The sequence below is a fragment of the Pelodiscus sinensis genome, chromosome 1, assembly GCF_052426305.1.
Source record: "Pelodiscus sinensis isolate ZL-2025 chromosome 1, ASM5242630v1, whole genome shotgun sequence".
NCBI classification, from domain to species: Eukaryota; Metazoa; Chordata; order Testudines; family Trionychidae; genus Pelodiscus; species Pelodiscus sinensis.
Genome location: NC_143052.1, coordinates 319,066,796 through 319,084,484, shown reverse-complemented (window position 1 = coordinate 319,084,484; position 17,689 = coordinate 319,066,796). Strand labels below are relative to the sequence as shown.

Here is a 17,689-nt window from a genome sequence, read left to right as displayed (position 1 = left end):
CTTATGAAGAAAAATGACATGGGTTTAGCCCTTAAGAAGAAAAATGTTTTTACCTGTTCTTGTACTAAATCCTTTTCTTGTACCATAATACAAGTGGAGAACCTCCATTGACAGGAAGTTTTTCTGGATTTATGTGTTTTATAATTAAGAATTTGGACTCTTATTTTTAATGTGCTTCAGATAATTTCACATTCTGTACATATTCATAATAAAATGTGTTATTTTGTTTTTATATAAATGTATGGTACACCCATATCTACAGTACTACATGCAGATGTGGTTGTCCCATCTCAAAAAAGATATATTGGATCTGGAAAAGGTACAGAAGTAGGCAAGCAAAATAATTAAGGTGTTGACACAATATACAGTTAACCTGCAGAACTCTTTGCCAAAGGATGTTGTGAAGGCCAAGACCATAGTATTAAAAAAAGAACTAGGTATGTTCCTGGAGGATAGTTTCATCAGTGGCGGTTAGCCAAGGTGGGCAGGGTTCAGTCAATTGCTAAGACAAACAAGTTTATTTACGTTTATGGGAGATAGTGTTTCCTTCTTGTTATTTGTAATGTCACCTGAAAGTAAAAACTGGTGTTCTCATAGCACTGTTGTAGCAAGCATTACAAAGCATTCATGTGCCAGATATGCTAAACATGTGTATGCTATTTGTGTTTCAATCACCATTCAAGAGGACATACTTTCATGCGGTTATAGCTTCTGTTCAATAATGATCCAAAACAATATGAAGTGACCCACATTTATTTGCATCATATGAGTCAGATGCCATCAATAGGAGGTTGATTTTGTTGGTGGCGGTGTTTCAGGCTCTGTAGTTTCTGCATTGGCATCTTGCTCTTTTAAGACTTCTGACAGCATGTTCCACACCTCGTCCCTCTCAGATTCTGAAAGTCACATCAGATTCTTAAATTTTGGTTTTGGGTAATATAGCTACTTTTAGAAATCTCACTTTTTGTCAAATCTGCAATGACAGTGTTCTTAATGGAACAACATGTGCTAAATTGTCATCCAAAATTGCCATAATACAAAATCTTTAGCATATCTGGCATGCAACTATCATACACTTCTGGCTGCAAATGTGGATCTGTAGGCTCTAAAATTTTATAGTTTATTTTTAAGTTAACTTATGTAACAATAAAAAAATCTACATTTTAAAGCTGAACTTTTTGTCCTATCTTCAGGGGTTAAGGAGAATATTTTTTCTCCTTCTTGTAAGAACCTTTTATGTACTTGAAAACTGTTTTCATATCCCCTCTCAGTCTTCTCCAGCCTAAACAAAGGTCATAGGTCATGTTTTCTATATAATTTTGAATTTTAATCCTAGTGTCCAAAGCATTTGCAACCCCTCCCATCTTGGTATTATCCATAAGAACACAAGAACTGCCATACTGGGTTACACCAAAGGTCTATCCAGCCCAGCATCCTTTCTTCTGACAGTGTCCAATGCCAGATGCCCCAGAGGGAGTGAACAGAAATCACTGATGAAAATATTGAATGGCACTGAACCCAGAATTGATGTAAGACAGTATGAAAAGCCTTAACAAGTCAAGATGTACCACAACTACTGCTTTCTCACATCCACAAGGCTTATTACCCAGTCAAAGACAACTATTAACTTTTTTTGACATAATGTGTTCATAACAAAACCATGTTGAATATTACTTATTTTATAGATGTGTTCAAATTGATTACTTAATTAATTGCTTCTTTATCTTTCCAGGTATTGACTTGTTTACTTGTTTCTAATTGCCTGGGTTGTCCTTATTTCTCTTCTTTATAGTTAAGCACTATATTTGTCCTTTTCTAGTCCTCTCTCCCATTTTCTGGTCTCTAATTTTCTTACATCCATCACTATTCACCATAGTCATTGCCATCATGACTTTGGTGGGACACGCACATATGTGACTAGGAAAGCTGGTAAAGATGTGATTCCCCACATAAGAAGTCTGTGTCAAGGACTCGGGGATCTGGGGACATTTTTTGACAGGTTGCCCTTCTAAGGACTGGGAGGATTTTAAACTAAATAATAAAACCAAAACAAATGCTGCTCAGATATCTAAGCAAATTCAACTCAACTAACATAACAATGAATCTGAATCAGCTCATGTCAATCTCCATGTACCGTTAACAAGGCAGCTTCTGAACCATGGCGCATTCTAACACTTGACATGAATATTTTTAAACTAAATCAAATGGAGCAAGATGAGTTTTCAACAGAATACAAATAACTCATTCAAGGAACTTTGATTTTAAAGAAAAGTATACATTAGAAAATGGACACAAATTAGACTTACCATTTCCGGTTAAGAATGAAGGTCTGTTTTTGAATCTAATAAAAAGAGTTCCAGGCCCTAATGACAAAATCATTGTTCCCTATTTGAATGTAAGCACACCAAATACAAACAATGCGAAGTCCTCATCTTAAAGACTAACAAATAAATAGGATCATGAGCTTTTGTGGGTAAAACTCACTTCATCCAATGGGTTGGACCTTTATATGTCTTAGTCTCTAAAGTACACATGACCTCACATAGCTTTTTAAGTTACAGACTAACACAGCTACCCCATGAGACTGCGTACCAAGTAAAAACACTCCCTCAGACTCCAAGCAGGAACTGGATCTACAGTGACTTTTGTTGTCCTCAGGTGCTGCATCATCTCAACAATATAATACACTGATGCCTGAGAAAAACTAACTGGTACCCAAAGGGCAAATTAAAAATAAAAATAAAAAAATCTAGGGCATAAAAGTGTAGAAGACCTGGATGGAAGAAAATTATCAGAGGACTGGTTTGCTGTATGCTAAATCACTAAGCATTAAACATGAATTATTAAAATAATTACAAAAATTATACATCATGTATTGGTCTGCATTTAAAGCATGGCTAGTGACTTAAGAAGTTTTGCAGGAGGAAATAACAGTTGAGGAAAGAAGTACCTTTGTCATAACAAGAACTTCATGGTTGTCTGTGATCTATGCCATTGCTATTGCTTCAAATAGGTACATTCAGACTTGTCAAAACACATTTATCTTCCTGTTGATGTTCCTTCGTAGTTAATATACTCAATGCATGGGTATTCCTAGGAAAATAATGGGAAATATACTGAACTACAGCCTACAAAGATACCATCTCAATGATTTTTTAAATGAATAGCATAAGTAACCTCTGTATTTTACAGATAATGCACATTTCCTTCTCCAAAGAGCTTATGGTGTAAATTGGAGATGACAAGGACAAACTTCAGGATAAGTTTCACTGATATTTCAGCCTACCCATAAATCTTGCATTCTTGCTACTTTCTAATTCCCTGAACCTGGTTTTCTGTATGCTATCAGTTTAAGTAACTACAGGTTGAACTTCTTTAGGTTGGCATCCTTGGGACCTGACTGGTGCCAAAGCAGAAAATTTGCCAAACCACAGAGGTCAATATTGTCTAGAAACATTACCAACACTTCCACTGCTCACTGGGATCTTAGAAAACATTTAGGGGTAAAGCAGAGCTAAATAATTTAAATCACAGAGCACTGACAACCAGGACTGGTGGCTGTAAACAAACTTTATGGGACCATGGGAAAATTGGCCACACCCATAATGAATGGATATCCAGCTAACTAAAATCATGCCAGATCATGGATGTTGCCAGACAAGAAATTGCTGGACTAGAGAGATTCAACTTGTAGCCAAAATTACAAGGTTTGTGTTTTTCATTGCTTCTGAAAGAAACCATAAAATAAAAATAACTGTCATGGTCACTTCTCAGAGATTGATAAGCACAATAGATATTTGAACAAATTTTAAAACTTGCCACATAGAATGCAATTTTCAATTATTTCCCTTATCTCAAAGTTTGTTTCTAGGAGCTTCAGGGGGTAGCTGAGTTAGTCTAGGAAAATTCTCCTTTTCCATATTTATGTAGGTCCATTATCATTTCCACCTCTTTGATAGGGAATGTATCTCTTAAATAGGATGATTGCAGCCTTTCACACTTGGGAGAAACTTCCTATAAACAATTGCAAAACTAACTCATTAATCTCCTTCAAATCCCTCCTTAAAATTCTCCTTGACTATGATACTTACAAAAATACTTGCTAATGACTAGGTTTCTTGCTTGTTAAGACCATTTCCTACTGGGCTGACCAATATTGTTTTCTTGTGCTCCTGTAGATGTTTGTATCCATCTGTTCTCTTTTGCTTTTTACCTGGGTTGCAAGGGTAATCATGGCTAAATTGCACTTCTCCAGTGCTCTCAAATCACCAACTCGATTGAAAACAACTGGAGACCCAGCATTTAGTATCTAGGGATTTTCAGCAATGAGTGCTCAGGGTCAGCCTCCCACAATGAGGTTGCAAATGGAATGAAAAGAATGAATGTAATGAACAACTTTAGAGAATCTTATGATAAACAAATACAATACATTATAGTAATTTATTTTTATAACATAACATGACTATTTTATAACCCACCTGCATTATCTTTATAGTTATAATAAACATAAATAAAGAAAACAAATTAAATCTGAACAGCTGTTCCCACTGAAACACAGTGAAAAGAAATGCAGAGTTCCCAAAAATTTATTTTGAGTTCACCTGAGTCTCAGTTAGAAACTTTGATCACTAAATGTACAGTCTACTGAGTCAAAACAAACATCTATCCTCTGCTGGGTTGTAGGAAAATTCAGCTGGAGTCCAAAAAGACTTATCCTCTTCCTCTGCTGAAACTACCCTTAGCCAGTCAGCTCACTGATTAACCAACATCTCATTTAAGTTTATAGATATAAAAAATGAGAACAACGCTGCTGCAAAATGCTTCAGACTTAGGGTACGTCTAGACTACATGCCTCTGGTGACAGAGGCATGTAGATTAGGCTACCTGACACAGTAAAATGAAGCGGCGATTTAAATTTACATGGCTGCCGCGCTGAGCCGACAAACAGCTGATCAGCTGTTTGTCGGCTCAGCGCGATAGTCTGGACGCTCCCCTGCCGACATAAAAGGTATTTGTCGACCACCCAGGTATGCCTTCTGATCAGCTGTTTGTCGGCTCAGCGCGGCAGCCATGTAAATTTAAATGAAGCGGCGATTATTTAAATCGCCGCTTCATTTTACCGTGTCGGGTAGCCTAATCTACATGCCTCTGTCACCAGAGGCATGTAGTCTAGACGTACTCTTAGGGAAAACAACTTGCTCTGGACTCATTTTCTCCTACCTCACACTGGGCACGTGGCCTTTTGTAAAACTGCTGTCCTGACTGCTTGCCCTAATGGAACCTGACCACAGCAACAGGGAACTTGTTGGAGCATATCCCAAACTACCACACCCTCATCCAGACATTTCTGGATATAGAGTGCTAACTCTGCCTAGCAACAATGACTGAAACACGATTCACTGATAACTTCCCTCCTATCTCCCCTTCCCCTTCCCCCCTGCACATGTCTAAAGAGCTGTATCTCCCTAGTAGGCACATGGGTTTGACAAGCTCTTTGTAGCAGGGACTGTCTTTTTGTTCTGTTTATAGTGTTGCCATCTTTCCTGAATGTAGGGACCAGACATCAATGTTGCAAATGGTCTCTGGTGTCTCTGGTCAGGAAAGTTGGCAACTATATCTGTTTCTTCATCACCTAGTCCCGTGATCACCAACCCATCTATCGGGATCAACTGGTCAATCAGGAGGGCTCGATCAGTCAATCGTGTAGCATTTGGGCTCCCACCCCCAAGAAGCCCCACTACCTAATTTCAGCAACAATGGAGGTAGTGCCGGCTTCCTGCAGGGTGGATGGAAGTCCTGCAGCTGCGCACCACTTCTGGGGGTTCCGGAAGCATGTTGGTTGCTCCCTTCACCCAGGACTGTGGCATGCCGGGAACTTGCAGGGAGGGTGAGGAGTCCCCAGAGGAGGAGTGCACCGGGGCTTCCCTTCTCCATGAGGGGGAGGAGGGAGGAATCCCAGAAGGAGGTGGGTGCAGAGGACTCCCTGTCCCCTGCCCTCTGCCCCCAGCAACACCCTGTCACCTGCCCCCACTGGTACCTTGTCCCCTGCCCCAGCACCCAGTAGCACCCTTCTCCAGTACCATGTCCCCTGCTCCCACCAGCACAGTTGGGGCCACATTAGTGAGGCTTGAGGATTTTTGGAGGAGTTATTTTTTTGCATCTCATTTGTGTGGCCCCTCAACTGACTTTTCTGTGGGTCAGTGACCTCTGACTCAAAACAGGGTCCCTGCCCTTCTTATAAATTAAGACAATGCAGAAACTTTTTGTGTTTGACACAGTATTTTATTTAAAAATGAAGCCTGGCCAACAAACCCGCAATTGGGGCCAAGCTACCAGCTGGCCGCAGCATCATAACACTCCTGCATACACATCCTGACCCTAGATCTGAGCCTATCATACACTGGATTCCCCTGCCCTGAGCCTCTCACATACCCCAACCCAAATTCCTGCACCTTCATATCCACAAGCCTTTGGCTTGCTTAGTACCCCAACCCTCCATCTGACCCCAACACTCCCCGACCTGGAGCCCCCTCCCTGAACCAGCATCCCCTTCTCCACCTCCTCCTGCATCCAGATTTCCTCTCAGAGCTTGCACCTCTCACCCCTTCCCACACCCAAATCCCTTATTCCCACCGCAGATCCCACACATCCTGTCTCAATCCAGTGGGGGTACAGCTAGACTTAAGGGCTACGTCTAGACTGGCCCCTTCTCTGGAATAGTCATGCAAAGCAGGTAAGTCAGAATAGGGAAATCCGCGGGGGATTTAAATATCCCCCTGCGGGATTTAAATAAACATGTCCGCCGCTTTTTTTCCGGCTTGGGGAAAAGCCGGAAAAAAGCGTCTAGACTGGCGCGATCCTCCGGAATAAAGCCCTTTTTCGGAGGATCTCTTATTCCTACTTTCCCCAAGCCGGAAAAAAAGCAGCGGACATGTTTATTTAAATTCCACGGAGGAATATTTAAATCCCCCACGGATTTCCCTATTCTGACTTACCTGCTTTGCATGACTATTCCGGAGAAGGGGCCAGTCTAGACGTAGCCAAGGAGTTTTTCAGGATTCTGGAGATAACCCAGAAAAACTCTTCCACATCCAGGGATGCATTTGTTCTTCCACTTTCTCTAGTGGAAGAGCAAGCATGCTCTTTCAGTAACCCCTGTATTCCTCGTTCTACGAGGAATAAGGGGGCTTCCAAAAGAAGGGGTTTTTCTGATATTTGGTCCAGTCTAGACAGGCCAAAGGTTGAAAAAGCCTCTTCCTATGGAAGAATAAAAAAAACCAGCAGTGTAGAGTGTATAAGGGCTGGGGATAGCAAGTGCTAGAGAGGAGGAGAATAGAGAGGGCGGGGCTTCAAGCAAGGGGTGGGTCTTGGGGGAAGGATGCAGCCGTAGATCTTGGCTTGTTCTGACATTTAAAAGGTGATCTTGGGTGTAAAAATGTTGGGGACCACTGACCTAGTCCATAATTAGGGCTTTTGGGCACTATGCTAATGCAAATAATTAATAGTAATATTCAGCGCTTCTTAAGAAAATGCCCATCAGAAACACCTGTCTGTAGAAAGCCAACATATCAATGCCAGGATCTGATGTTTTAGTTCAAAATGCATTATTAGCCAGCAAACTGAGCTACTTCCAGAGCTGGCTGGGGGATTACAATTCCATTTCATGACAATTTTCATGATTTCAATATTTGGTTTTGTTCCATATTGAAACAAAAAAAATCTTTTGAATGTTTTCTGAAGACCGAATTGTGTCACAAAATGTCCGTTTTGGGATTGAAAAGGTCAGGCTTTTGATTCAGGTCTCTCATTCTCCTCTGCAGTTAGCAGAGTCCACTGTGCACCACTGGAACCTTTCTGTGAAAAGCCTTGTTAAAATTGTTATGTCCTTGGGAAAGGTTTCAGCTTTTAAAAAAATGTTTTGTCAAAAATATTCCAACTAATTCTAGTTATTTCCTCTTTACTACAAAACTCTGCTCGGCAAAAGAGGTGTACTGTGCACATCCCTACCCTGCTGATAAGCCTTTCAAGATGGAAAATAAAATGGAAAATGTTATAGGCAAACAAAGATGTTTACTTCACAGTTAGTTGGTCTCCAGCTTTATGCTGGAGTTAGTTAGGGTCTCTTTGGTTCCTAAAGAAAACATAAAAAACTGAAAGCAAAAGCACCCCAATGGTCAGGACAAGGAGTGGTCTCCCATAGTCCACCCGAGTTAGTCTTTCTGGCATGTAAGAAATGTTCCTCTGGCACAATCGAGATATTTCAGTAGCCACTATCAGAATGTATAGACTATCCTAGGATGGAATTCTCTCTGCTAGCTCCCCATACCAGTCAGTGGAGTTTGGGGTAACGTCAAACGTATAAAAGTGGTTGTCTTCCTAAATAACAAGACATATTGTGAACAAGATGGCATGACTGTGTAAACACCAGTCAGTTTGACAGATGAACAGGCAGGATTTCTACGGGCTGGATCTCAGACTAATTTTCTACATTGCCTATGTTCTGCAGCGAGTAAAGTTCTGCAGCTCTTGCAGCTATTCTGTCTACCTTGTCTACCTTGAATGGCAAACAAATACAAATAATCAGAAAGAAATCAAGCCCTGTTCCCAAGTTGCCTTTGTAAAAATGTTTCTCTTTTTCTGATTGAACAGGAGTAAAATAGTAAAAATGTTGCAGCTGTAGTTGAGAGAAAAATCCACTTCAAAGAGTAAATCATACTGCAGATTTAAGTCTTCCTAGCTCATCAAAAAGGCATCCCAAAAAGAAAATGCAAATCTCAGCAAAAAGTAATCAAACAGAGAAAGAACCATCTGTTTCTCTCTGAGAACTTCTTCACTAGAAGACCGCAGGAGCTTGATGGAAAGCAAAAGTTTGGGCTTTCATAATCTGAACCAGGTTCCTTCAAAAGAAGAGATACATGAAAGAATGTTTCCATCACAATGTTTTTTAGTTACTATGTTTAGTATAACCTGAGGAGCTAGAAACAATAGAAAAGCAGTGGGACAAATATCAGGGAGATTCTTTGAACTTCAAAGTCATGAATGACTGGGTCCCTTTATACATAATACTGTGAGATGTGATCTAAGCAGTTCCAGACAAAAGCAGAAAATTAAAAACAAACAAACAAAAATAATGCATTCAGATCCCTTCGTGCAATTCATAAAGAAAACTGAATTATTTTGCTAATGGTAGATGTGGACCATTGCCTCACTTAAAAGCACAGCAATATTATCAAAAGGTGGACTCTTGCTAAAGAAACCCACATACTGAAGAATAGGAGAACACCTTAAAATGAGCAATAAAACTGCAACTGCCTTGAGCACTCACTATGAACTAAGGTAAATAGCTGCATTAGAAAAGTGCAAATGTAATTCTGCATTTTCTGGGTTTCTCACATTTTTGAAAGATTATCATTCTTCAGAGGTGATATGCACTCTAATACTGAATGCTGATATGTGCCTACAACTTTAATCTTGCTTCATGGATAGAACAAAGACAAAATTCCATTTCATGGGAATCTTACAATTGAGGATCACCTACCTGCTAGACGTCCTGCACCTGAGAACCCCTCCAATGCAGAGCACAGTGTATTCAATGGAATTCTGCAAGGACACAAGGGTAAGTCCTTGCAGAACTTCTTTCAAAATTGACCCCTAAGCTAGATCTGACAAAAGGAAAAATGCCATTAAGCAAGGCAGAATGGAGGAAAGTGTATACACACAGCAAAGTTTAGGTTACAAAGTCAATGGGATTACACTGATTTATAGTAGGTGAGGGTCTGGCCCTGTGAGTAGCATTGGGATGAAAGTTATTGTTGGAATAGGTGAGTTTTGAAGAAACATTAGTATAAGACTGAGGCTGCATACAACATAGGAACATTTCCACAGGTACAAGGGCCAAGAGAGGTAAAGAAGGCCAATGGATAGGTAACTAGACAGGGAGTCAGGAGATCCTGATTCTTTTCCTGGTTTGCCACTGACCGGCAGTGTTATCCTTGGGCAAGTCACTTTACTTCACTGAGCTTTTGCTTTCTTATTGGGAGTGAAAGCTTGCCAGGGCATAGGCTTTTATAGTGTGTGTGTGTGTGTGTACAATGATGTGCATGATGTAATTGTAGTAATATTAATCACAAGAGAGAAACATATTGTCTCAATGGGTTTCACACATGTGTGCAAATAGTCCTATTTCATTTCAGTACAAATTACCTCAAACATGAAGAGAGAGCATGACCCAAAGTGAGTGTCAGAAAAGCCACTAAACAGTTCTACAAGGCCACCTCATTTGCTCTGCATCACCGTATGTTAAAGAGGAGGAAATGTGTGGAAAAGCAGAGACTCCATAGAACACAGAGGTCACTTCCACTAGTTCCCAGTCAGCTTAACTGGAAGCTAAACTGATGCTAGTTTAAAGTTCAGCCCTAATTTTCAATGCAATGAATGCAACACTCCTCAGATGCATTAAAGTTCAAATATCAGTCTTTGAGGAGCACCCTGGCAACCATATCCTGGGGCAATGCAGCTCACAAAGTCTGGGATTACGCACATGAAAGCTGGGGATAAAAGCATTCTTTCTGGAAGGGATTCAGTCATGGAACAAACTTTCAGGTAGGGCCAGATAATTCCAGAGTTTGAGGATCACTAGGAAATGATGCAAAGCCTTTTCCTTTAAAAAACCCTTTCCACCTTAAGAAGGGCACAGACACTGCCACCTGTTTAATTACCTCTGCTAACAAAAAAGAAATCTTAACCCCCCCCAAAATCCAAGCAACCCTCCCTCTTGCAAAAAGCACTCAGCAATGCATCAAATCCATAAATTGCTATTGATTTTCCATCAGGATACTTAGATACTATTTTGATGAGACGCATATAAAACTCAGAGGCTATGTATACACAGCAGCATTATTTCAGAATAACTGATATTCTAAAATAACAAAGAGCGCATCTACACAGCAAGCCATTATTTTGAAATAATGGAAAGCTGGAGGACTTCTTACTTCTTCCTTTGACTTCCTGGTGTGTAGACAGCACCAAAAGCCGAATTAAGCAATTTCACCTTAAGCTACACAATTGATGTAGCTGAAGTTCCATAGCTTATTTCGGATTTAACCTTGCTGTGTAGCAATGCACTAGGATGGCTAGAAAGCATCCAGGGCCTCTGACACCAATTAAGCTTGCATACAGAGAGTAGCATACTGTAACAATCAACATTTACTACATAAATTAACAGATGAGGCTTGTGTGAGAGATATCCATGAGTTAAGCTTCTGGTGTTTTTAAGGACATATTCAACCAGAACATTGTCATGTCTTGGCCTGAAATATCATTGCACAAGGGTTCTCGCTGGGCATACACATATTTATAGAGAGCTATAGTATAAATCTGCAGGCCCCAGGAGATTTCATTGTCTAGCAGAAGCATACTATACACAACCAGGACTCAGCAAATTAAGCTTCTGTTCCAGTACAAGCAACTGAAGAATGTAGATCTTCCCTAAGCATATTCATGTTATGGAAAATCCCCACTGTGAAGGTTAGTGGCAGGGATATAATTCCAAGTAAAGAAATATTAAGTAAGAACATTTCTTTTATATTCTTTTTTTCCTCATTAAGTCTTTATATTTCCCTTGTGTGGCTTAAACTTTAAAGACATTGCTCAAATGCTGTTTCCCACGCTAATTAGAGACACTAAGCATCTGTTGGAATCTCCTTTGGTTACCACTAGTATTTAAACCCCCACCATTCCCCTCAGAATAGTAATGAAATCTTGTCCCCCCTACAAACTTGTCTACATTTGGTTAATACAAGGTATATCTGCATAAAGCTGCTGCAATTAGACTATTGCTCATGCATATGTGTACTTAGCTCCTTGCATTGATGTTGCATGTATGTTAGCCTATAGCTGCTGCAGTTAGTATAACTTCTGAGCATGTGCACACTTATTTCTTTGTAATGTAATGCTTGTGTTAATGTATAGTGCAGTGCAGCATTGATAGATATCTAAGTGTATGTGTACACTGCGCAGTTTTTTCAGAAAAACTTCCATTTTTTCAAAAAAATTTCACTTACATCCACACTGCAACTATGTTCTTTTGAGAAAAAAAAATCAGAGGGGTTTTTCTGACATTGGAAAACCTCTTTCTATGAGGAAGAAGCCTTTTTCCAAAAGAGTTCTTTCGGGAAAAAGTCATGTGTGGATTGGGAAGAAGGAGTTCTTTTGAAAGAAGAGGAAAGGGAAAAGCACAAGTTCCCTGATGGCCACTCTCTCCATAGTAATCACAGCTTACATGTGAGATAGCATCCATTCAGTGCGGACACAATCTTTCGAAAAAGCAGATCGCTTTTTTGATGCACTTTGGTGGTGTGGAACCTCTCTTTCGGAAGAAGCTTTTTTGGAAGCTCTCTTCTGGAAAAGCTTCTTCCAAAAGAAGCTTGCAGTCTAGACATAGCCTCAGTGTGGAAGCTGACACTGTCCAACTCAGTGTCTTCGGAAAAGTTTTGGTAATACATGGTGAGACAGAAATAAGTTGTGCAGCAGTGACTGGGAGCATGGATTATTTTCCCACCATGCAACTGTCTCCATAATCTCTTCTATAGTCTATAATTTTTGTGCCTTTTTAAAAAAAGTCTTTATGAACTCACATGGCTTTCCTCACTGTCCACCCTCTCTGGGTATGTCTACACTAGCTCATTAATTCGAGCTAGGTAGGCAAATGAGGAGACCAGAGTTGCAAATGAAGCCTGGGATTCAACTATCCCGGGATTTATTTGCATGTTCCTGTCTGGTCGCCATTTTGAAATTTCACTAGCCCGAACTCTTTGCCGCACGGCTATACGCGGCAGTGAAATGTTAATTCGAACTAAGTCCACGAGGAGTAACAGTTAATTTGAACTAAGGACTTAGTTCGAATTATGGTTTCAGTGCCGTGTGTAGCCACACGGCAGTGAATTCGGGCTACTGAAATTTCAAAATGGCGACAGGATGGGAACATGCAAATAAAGCCCGGGATATTTAAATCCCGGGCTTCATTTGCAACTCCGGTTGCCTCATTTGCCTACCTAGCTCAAATTAACGAGCTACTGTAGACATACCCTCTGACAGTACTGCTGCCATAAGTACAGTGCTGTACTGCTGTCGTAAGCTTTGTCAGAAGAACTGAATCAGCAGGGAGGGAACACGATGGAGGACAGATCGCTGTGGGGCATAGCAAGAACCAACTTAATGTTGCTGAGGGCATTCACAGAGCAGCAATGGATGGTAAAGCACTGCTCCTTGCCCCAGAAAACACACACTGATAGATGGACTCACATCATGACGCAATCTTGGGATGGTGCTCAAAGGCTGCAAAACCTTTAGCGCTTTGGGGCCCCATTCCTGAATCAGTGTGCTGAGCTCACCTCAGCCCTCCAATGCATGCACACCAGAATGAGAGTGCCACTGATAGTGGGGAAGCAAGTGGTGATTGCACCATGGAAACTTGCAATGCTGGATTGCTACTGATCAGGGGAAAATCATTTTGAAATTGGAAAATCCACTGCAAGGCTGTGCCCCTAGGCAATTTGCAGGATATAGCAGATGGATATGCAGTAATGAAGTTCCTAAGCTGTGTTGGACTAATAGAATCATAGGGTTGGAAGAGACCTCAGGAAGTCATCTAGACCAACCCCTGCTGGAAGCAGGGCCAATCCCAGCTAAATTACCCCAGCCTGGGTTTTGTCAAGCCGGGACGTAAAAACTTCTAGGGATGGAGATTCTACCACCTCCCTAGGTAACCCATTCCAGTGCTTCACCACCCTCCCAGTGAAATAGTTTTTCCTAAGATCCAACCTAGACCTTCCTTATTGCAACTTGAGATTACTGTGCCTCCTTCTGTCATCTGTCATCTGTCACCACTGAGAACATGTTCTCTCCATCCTCTTCGGAACCACCCCCCTTTAGGTAGTTAAAGGCTGCTATCAAGTCCCCTTTCACTCTTCTCTTCTGTAGACTAAATAAGTCCAAATCCCTCAGCCTCTTCTCATAAGTCATATGCTCTAGCCCCCTAATAATTTTTGTTGCCCTCTGCTGGATTTTCTTCTATGTGTCCACATCCTTTCTGTAATGTGGGGTGGTGGGCAGAACTGGATGCAATACTCCAGATGTGACTTCATCAGTGCTGAATAAAGGGGAATAATCACTTCCCTAGATATGATGGAAATGATCCTGCTAATGCACCCCAATATGCTGTTAGCCTTCTTGGCTACAAAGTCACACTGTTGACTCATATCCAGCTTCTCATCCACTCTAATGCTCAAGTCCTTTTCTGCTGAACTGCTGGTTAGCCAGTTGGTCCCTAGCCTTTGTCAGTGTGTGGGATTCTCTAATAGATGGCATGTGTATTCTTATTTGGAAACAGACCACCTCACTACAGATTTCATCAATAGAAAGGGTACTTTTTTTCTATGATTATTCAAGTACTGGTTGATCACTAGGGACACTTGACCAACATTCCTGGTCAAGGAATGTGCATGACGTTCACATTTTTAACAACAAAGGACTGTTCAGAAAACTACAAGTAAGGACTTCCCCTGACCCCCATTTCCCACCCCAATCAGCATGTTACCAATGAAAGTGTTGAATTCCTGTGCTGATCCTGAAGGACCCAGCTTAGCCCTTTCTCCTCTAACCCATGGAGATCACCTTAGCAGCAGCCTTTGCTCATGGTCTGATGCAGCACTGGCTTGCAGGATCTCACTGACTGATTCATTACAAGTTCTCATCTTTCTTTTCATCTGGCTCAGGAGTTCCACAGCTGTGGCTGGGGATCCCCTTAAGGCCATAATGGCAGCAACTACACAGAGGTAATATTGTCAGGATAGTCACTATGGACAGTGAAAAGTTAAGGCTCAGACCTTCCTTCCCTTGCTCCCCTGAAGTTATCCAAGGTGTGCTCATTGACACTTCTACTTTGCAGTGTGTGTGCATGGCACCACTCACAGCACCATCCCTGGAAAGTATGGTTCACCCAGAGTGAGGGGAATGAGGATGGAAATGCTTGCCTGCATGAAACTAGCAGCATGGAGCAATGACATTGGATCCTGGTGGCTCCATTTTCCAGAGATGTTGGTGATTTTAGCTGATACCCCATGACTGAAAATAACAAAAACCGAGAAAATGTAGCTACTGCTAGGGTCCCAAAGCTGCCTATGCCTATAAGCTGCCCGGTGTTTAATGCAATGATGCCTGCCAAAGTGATCTCTGATGAGCATGGGAAAGCGGCCTATCACAGAGGATGAAATAAGGCTGTTATCCCTAGAAATCTGTGGGCGAGGATTGCAGAGTACTTCCATGAAAGTTTCTTCAAGAAACCTTAGCAGTATTCAAGGGATGTCAAATCAGGAAAAGGCATTTCAGAAATTTGTGGGATTTAAACATGCAGGCAGGATATTCCTATCCCTGTGGCCACCGGGCAGTAGCATTCACAACTAAACAGAGTGGTTAATGCCAGATACTGTGGGACAGCTACTGGAGAGCTGTTAGTGTTGACCTAAGTAACATAGTATCTACACTCAGACTGCTTCAACTTCAGTACACTAACCATGGCTCAGTGTCACTCAGGGAGGTCATTTTACTTCTTATTGTAACATGGCACTTACATCACAAATTTATGGCTATGTCTACACTGGCCCCTTCTCCGGAAAAGGCATGCTAATTTCTAACTTTGGAATAGGGAAATCCGCGGGGGATTTAAATATCCCCTGCGGGATTTAAATAAACATGGCCGCCACTTTTTTTCTGGCTTGGGGAAAAGCCGGAAAAGAGTGTCCAGACTGGCACGATCCTCCGGAATAAAGCCCTATTCCTTTCAAGTAGGAATAAGAGATCCTCCGGAATAGGGCTTTATTCCGGAGGATCGCGCCAGTCTGGACGCTCTTTTCCGGCTTTTCCCCAAGCCAGAAAAAAAGCGGCGGCCATGTTTATTTAAATCCCGCGGGGGATATTTAAATCCCCCGCGGATTTCCCTATTCCAAAGTTAGAAATTAACATGCCTCTTCCGGAGAAGGGGCCAGTGTAGACGTAGCCTATGTGTAGACCCATTCACAGCTAAGTCTATCCAAGGTGGCTTATGCTGATCTAACTTTATAGTTTAGACTAGGCCGTAATGTTTTTAGACTATAGTTCCAAGTATTTATTATTCTGTGACATAGCAGAAACATCTATAATATCCAGGCAAATGTTAACAATCTTGTAATTAAATAGATAAGATGGCCATTCATATGGACTCACAAATGAAACATGTCCAATTCCTATTAAGATATGCAATCTTTAGCTTCAGTTTGCCTGTTAGGTCCATACCCATGGGAAGGTGTCTGCAATTTAGCCTTTAAAATATTTGTTAAAAAAATATTGCATGTTCATTTCTCATATCTTTTGTTAGTCTCTTTGAATTGTTTTGGTTTTTTAGTTGCACAAAGTGATTTAAAAAAACACATTTGTCCTCAATATTAGCTAATTTATTATTCTTCTCTCTTCTGTATACCTTATTTTATTTATGAAATTGGCATTTCTCATGTTCACTCTTGGCTTTTCTGCATTATTCAATTGGAGAAAACAATCAGAGCCCTATTAGTCTGATCAATTTCAGTTTTAGTTTATAGCAAGGCAATTCTATTTCATAGAGTTTATCTTCTGTACCTGAAAATGCTTGTTTTTTAAAAAAAATCATTCTTTTCTACAGACATATTTTACATATGCTAAGTGAGTAGTTTCTGTTCTAGGAATCAATGCAACATTAATTCAGTCTCCAACTTCCCTGTCTCCAGTAACAAACAGTCTGCATCTATGTTGATTAGTATTATTTTTTGTTATGGTAGCATCTTGGAGCCCTTGTCCTAGATCAAGATCCCATCATAGGAGCTGAATTCCTTCAACCTCTGTCACCTGAGTACACCTGTCTAACAGATTCATATATATTTCTTGTTCAGTTTGTGGTCTTCTATATCAGAGCTATGAGAACCTTGCTGTGTGGGGATTGTGTTTTTTGTACTGTTGGAGGTTTGTTTGGGAAGCAGCTTTTCTTTTAAACAGATATGGAGTAGATTTCTTTGTATTGTGTGACCAAAAAGGTTCTAATAAAATTATTGAGAAAATTAAACTAAATTTCTACTTTGAGAGGAGACTGTGAAGATGGTATCAGAGGGTTTCATCAAAATAGTTGTATTTTCATATCAAATACACTTTATTGTATATACTGGAGGAAAGAGACAGGAGTGGTCTGAGGCGGGCTGCGGCAGCTGGCGCCCCAGGCAGAACACGCAATTGGCGCCCCCATTTGCATGGCCATCAATGGGCCGTCAATGGGGTGATGTCATCATCGGGAGCCCTTGAAGGTGGCGCCCTAGGCAACGGCCGAGTCAGCCTAGAGCCACAGGCCACCCCTGGGAAGACAGAACTAATACGTTTCCAACCCTAGAAACTAAACCTAGTCTCTGAGGGCATGTCTATATTAGGAAATTATTTTGAAACTAGCCAATTAGCCCATCATACGATGGGATTTTCAAGTCTCTCTTCCATGTCCGTCTTCTCTCCTGAGTCTCCGGTCTCTCACTCTGTGTGTCTCTCTCTCTTTCTTTTGCTCTCTCTCTCCTCCTCCTCATACTACCTCCCCCCCCCCCTCAGCTCTCCTTCCCCTCCTGCCTCTCACTCAGGGGACCAC

The 17,689-nt window shown here is 41.2% G+C and overlaps 1 long non-coding RNA gene across 1 annotated transcript; it reads right to left on the bottom strand.

Moving 5' to 3' along the window:
• Positions 1-594: 594 nt before the first annotated feature.
• LOC149525914 (uncharacterized) lies at positions 595-4,192 on the bottom strand. Its single transcript, XR_016348910.1, has 3 exons — positions 4,092-4,192; positions 2,951-3,093; positions 595-896 (listed from the first exon to the last, which is right to left on the bottom strand). It is a non-coding gene; the product is annotated as an uncharacterized LOC149525914 (long non-coding RNA).
• Positions 4,193-17,689: the final 13,497 nt, after the last annotated feature.